The 5691-nt window shown below is 40.7% G+C and overlaps 1 protein-coding gene across 1 annotated transcript in view; it reads right to left on the reverse strand.

The window, feature by feature from the left end:
• Positions 1-3434, reverse strand: part of rspo1 (R-spondin 1) — a 15066-nt gene extending 11632 nt beyond the window's left edge. The window contains exon 1 of the mRNA XM_077598952.1: positions 3211-3434. The gene's annotated coding sequence lies outside the window, so the exon portion shown is untranslated. The remainder of the gene's footprint in view (positions 1-3210) is intronic.
• Between the last annotated feature and the right edge of the window lie 2257 nt (positions 3435-5691).

Here is a 5691-nt window from a genome sequence, read left to right on the forward strand (position 1 = left end):
TATTCGGGTCAATACGGGATACAGTGGTACCTCGAGATACGAGCTTAATTCGTTCCGGGACTGAGCTCGTATGTCGATTTACTCGTAACTCAAATGAGCATTTCCCATAGGAATGAACTAAAAACAAATTAATTCATTCCAACCCTCTGAAAAAACACCAAAAACAGGATATTGGATTGGAAAAATCATTATTTGTTCTAATTCGCCATCTATTAACAAGGTAACAAATAACTAGTGGTTTAATAGTACTAAAATTAGACGGATTTCACATTGCACGGCAACGCGCTCGTAACATAACATAAACAAATTTAAATGAACTTGGATTACGATGCAGACACAATCAAAAATAAATTTAATCTAACCTTACACTAAACTTAATTCTAATTTTGTTTTAAATTTTTATACTTGTCTTGGCTCTATTTGCCCCGCCTCCACCCTGACTTTCAGATGCAATCTATCGAGGGTCGTTTGCTTTTGTCTTCCCTTCAAAATATTCCGATAAAGATGCACACAAATGTCCTCACAATAGGATAACGCACGACCACTTGCCATCGAGAAGTAGTATATACACTCCTCTCGTATTAGCGAACAAGCTCCGCCATTCGCACTGTCTAACGGGAAAAAATGCAAGGCTCCGCCCAGTGCTCGTAGAGACATTACATGAGGGAGTTGCGACGGGAAAGACAGTGGCCATGATGTTCTTATGAGCATTCTTTCACATCCGCTGTCTGCTCGTATATCAAAATTTGCCTCGTATCTCAAGACAAATATTTGCCCGAAATTTTACTCGTATCTCAAATTGCTCGTATGTCGGGGTACTCATATGTCGAGGTACCACTGTACATGTTTTCTCCTCAACCAAGAACAACTACTATTAATATAATTTTTACATTTTAATTGGACCTTTTTCATATCAATCCAGACGGGCAACCCATTATATGTCAGCGTGACCCTCGTGATGATCAATAGTACAGAAAATGACTGCATGAAATTTGAATAAGTAGAATAATTCTATTTGTTCATCCTTGAATTCCCTTCAGACTTAAAGTCTCACCGGATCAATTTACGTGACTCCCGTACGCCCAAAAAAAATCCATATTTTCACCCCAACATTTCAAAGAGCTCCAGTCCAAACCTCACCCGAATATGACATTTATTCAGATGCAGCGTGAAACGACGACCGCTGCCGCTGATAGATTTATCTTGAGAACGGTAAGTTACGCCACAGCCTCGTATTTGTTTTTCTTCATCTTGTGGTCAGGGCAAGTGTGCGTGTGCATGTGTGTGTTTGTGTGTGCGGGTGTGTGTGTGTTGCGTTTTAAAGCAGGACCTGCACATCATGACTTGATCTTCGTGGCTGCCAGTCAAGCATTTTGATGCGTTCGATGACAGAAAAATCGAGCGGCGTGTAAACTCAGCCAAGCACACTGGAGTGAAATATGAGGATGTTTTCAATGTCATTTTGCCTTTTGTGTTATTCCTGGAGCTTTCTCAATAGGAGAGCGTGACGACTCGGGAGCTGGAGGTTCTGGGTTCGAATCCTGGGTCACCCCTTACACTAATTCAATGAATGAGGGACATGATAATGTGGCTGTATGAGTGCGTATTTATACTAATACAACCACATTATCATGTCCCTCATTCATTTAATGAGTTAATAGTTAGGCAGGACAGGCTCCAGCACCCCCCGCGACCCTTGTTACGCTAAGCCGTTTTGAAAATGAAAGATTCGATAAAGTGCGTATTTATATACTATATTCAATACTTCATTTTCCAAACGGCTTAGACTAACAAGGGTCGCGGGGGGTGCTGAACGATTTAAATGGTAATTATCAATAACCTTCCGGGCGACCAAAAGACCGGCGACCAAAAGACCGGCGACCAAAAGACCGGCGACCAAACGACCGAGTACCCGTAATCGCAACCGTTAAGGGCAATTTAGAATGTTTACCCAGCTAGCCTAGCATGTTTTGGGGATGTTTCGGGGATAAATTAAAAAATAACCATAATCCTACGTAGGCATTATCTCACTGTAATTGACCGGCGACCGGTCCTCAGCTCACCGATGACCTAATAAATCCAAGAGAAACCGGTCGAACGGTGACCATAACATGAGGCTAGCTGCTAGCATCATCCATTCAAAGCCAATGTTCATTATAGACTTTGAAGCACGTTAACGAACGGCGCCGAGAATTTCCAGTATCGGCTCAGAAGCCGAAACCGGAGGCCAATCGCTTCTTTCCGTGTCAGTTACATGCCTGTCAACCTCTGCCGATAACTGCCCTTATAAATGATTATGATTCCCCTTACAAACCCCCCAAAAAACCTTACAAACACCGTACGACCTCGTACGGTGTTTGTAAGGTTTTTGGGGGGTTTGTAAGGGGAATCATAATCATTTATAAGGGCAGTTATCGGCAGAGGTTGACAGGTATGCGAGTTACAAGACCACTTGTCCGTGCAAATGGTCTTAAAAGTCAACCTTATCAAGGTCAAAACTGAGCGCAATTATGGGCGAGATAGTAGCTCCCAAGTTAAATGAAGCTTGAAGAAAGACCTTGACTAATGAGACAAGCTGTGCTTTTGCGTCGAGCTGACCGCTGACATTTGACTGTCCAAGAACGTTCCGATTCAAATCACCATTCCTCCAATCGCGTTTTAACTCAAAAATTGCTCTTAAACAAGATGGCCGACCCAGATTTGCTTGAAATGCCGAGTCATCCGTGGGTGAATAAGGGTTAATAAGTGTTCAATCTCAAAACTACCCATGCTACGCTAGCTGGCTAACAGTGAATGGTTACCTGTCTCCTCGTGCCATGCGATTGGCTAGCCACCGATTCAAGGTGTCCCCCACCTGGTGCCCGAAGTCAGCTGGGATACGCTCCAGCACCCCTTAAGCGGTTCAGAAAATGAATGCTGATATAAGACTCAATATAATCCAAAGGGAAATCAATCATTTCATTCGCATCCCGTTGCGTCGCCCTCGTAAACATCAGGCTGACAATATTTTATCGCAGATATTTCACATCGTAAGATCAAATAATGCCAAGCGAAAAGTTTTTTCCTTCTTTTTTAATAGCTTTCCTTGCCGAAAACAAGATTTATCGCGTTTTAAACAAATCCCGCCAACATGTGTTTGCCATATTGGCGCTTAGCAAGAATATCACCTCCCGTAAAACGTGTTGCTGGCCCTTTAAATATCGCACTTACTGTTAGGCCCAGTCAAGGATAGAGGTCCGGTCAAGTTTAACTGGGAGGGTTGGCAGATATTTTTGTCGATGGCCGTGAAACATAATCATTGGATGCCGGACATCCCAGTTGAAATGGGTTGGATTCCTTTCCCTGTCGAATTATAAAAGAGGAATATAGTCTTTATCCTCTGGAAAGACAATTGGTGAGACAAAAAAGAACTTTTAGGTAGGTCAGCTTGTCCAAACGATTCCACAGAAAGGGGGAAGGTTTTTGTTCCTACGGAGCTAGAGCAATCAGGTTTCTTGGTAAACCGGCAACACCTGTGGGCAATCAACTGATTACACCTTCACAAAACCAGATTGGTGAAAATGTATGCAGTTAGAATGAAAACCTGCACCCACTGCGGGCCTTGAGTACTGGTTTGGACACCTACGCAAATTATTTGAAAGTGAGATTATCGTAGCTCCCCTTATTAATGATTGCAATTCCCCTAATTAAGCCATAACAAACGTACAAATGCAACGCGGCACATATTTACTCACATAGGGCGCACTTAAAAGGCTAAAATTTTGTTTAAAGTGGCCCAATCAGTATGCACAGAATTCAAGATTCTGTAGATGTCGTTGCATGACGCTGATAGCTTGACTATCTGGGTACATTGCTTGTTGACGCGCTATATTCATATAGTGAAAAGGGCGGAAGTGACTGAACCACGTGCGGATATCATGCTCAAAGCATGACATTTATATATTTATTTATTTATTTTTTTATGTATTTTTTATTTATTTATTTATATATGTATATTTATATTTTTACATTTTTATATTTTTATATTATATTTTTAGATTTTTATATTATATTTTTAGATTTTTAGATTATATTTTTACATGTTTATATTTCCCGAATACGGGATGAATAAAGTTATCTAATCTAATCTAATCTAATTAGCAATCGACCATGACGATTCGGATTAGAGCCGAAATGGGTAAAACCAGATCGGTTTTACAAAAAAACCTACTTTAAAAAAATCCCATACAAAAGTTGTTATACGGCGTACACCATTTGAAATGAATAAAATACGGGAAAAGCGTATACGTTGTCAGGTATGGAATATACCAAAATTAAAAAGGCAGCCAATTAATGGAAGGCTGCTTTGTTTCGATCCCAAAATATCCCAGATTTATTGACGTTTAGGCAACAGCTAACACCCCAATATTTCCCGGTGATTTTTGCCCGCTTCTCCATTCCTTTGGTTTGAGTTCCAGCGCAACCAATCGAATTTCGAGGTCCTCCGGCCCACCGTGGAGATTATTTTAGTTGGCCGAATCGCTCTTCTCTTTGCGATAGCTCGGGTCAGGCTGACAGGGAGGATGTTTGCGCCTCTGAACGAATCGGGCTTGAGGAGAGTTCACGAGCCAATGAACCCTTTGAACCCTGGCAATCGCCAAACGTGGAGACTGAGACGACCTAAGAGGAGGTCGTGCTCCATTTGCAAACAAATCTCTGGTGTGATTTCCCTCATAAAAATCGAGTAAACTCTTGGAACTCTGGTCTGCGGCAAACGGAGAGTTTCAGACCGCTACGTCTTCGAGTTATTTCCTCGGAGAACCGTCCAACGTTAACTTCTCAATCTGTGTGAACTCAAGAATTGCTGTACACTCAAGACCAGCATTTTGAAGATCTGGGTGGACTCAGGAGAATTCAAAATAGAGGAAAGATAAACAGACAAAACACACACAAAAATTGATTTGGGCTTCTATGAATGAAAGACGAAATGCTATGATGCAAGACAATACGGTCATTTATTTCAAAATAGAGAAAAGATAAACAGATAAAACGCTAAACAAAATTAATTTTGACGTCTATGAATGAAATTCATTAGAATAAAACGTGAAAAAAACTCAATTTTGCCTGCCATTGCTCGCACAGGGTGCCGCTATCTTACCTAGGGATGACAAACTAGACCGCTACAGACACACTTCCTGGTTGTACTGCTCACATGACTTCCTTTTTGAATTTGTCTACGTGCAGGCAACACCCTTTCGGAATGTTCAACCCAGAAGATGATCCTTTCGATTCACACAGTTTCTAAAAAATACAGTAATCCCTCGATTATCACGGTTAATGTAGACCAGACATGGCCGCAATAAACGAAAAACCGCGAAGTAGGGTCACCCCTATTTAAAAAAAATATAAATATATATTTTTACTTCAGGTAAAGTCCTAGTAGCAAGGGGGTATTTTCACATTTTTATAAACAAAAAAAATATTTAAAAAAAGTTTCCTCCAGAAAAAAAATCTGCAATGTAGTCAAGCCGCCATATTCGAGGGATTACTGTACCACGTGCGATGATTATTCTCAATATTTTCCCTTCAAAGTAACACATTTGTACTTTACTATTTTTTGGTTATGTTCTGTTTTGCAGTAAGAAAACAACCATTATTGGATGAATTAATTCCTTATGATATTGACCCTAATAATATCTCAGAAATACCACA

Source organism: Stigmatopora argus, chromosome 4 (assembly GCF_051989625.1).
Source record: "Stigmatopora argus isolate UIUO_Sarg chromosome 4, RoL_Sarg_1.0, whole genome shotgun sequence".
In the NCBI taxonomy this organism is placed as follows: Eukaryota; Metazoa; Chordata; class Actinopteri; order Syngnathiformes; family Syngnathidae; genus Stigmatopora; species Stigmatopora argus.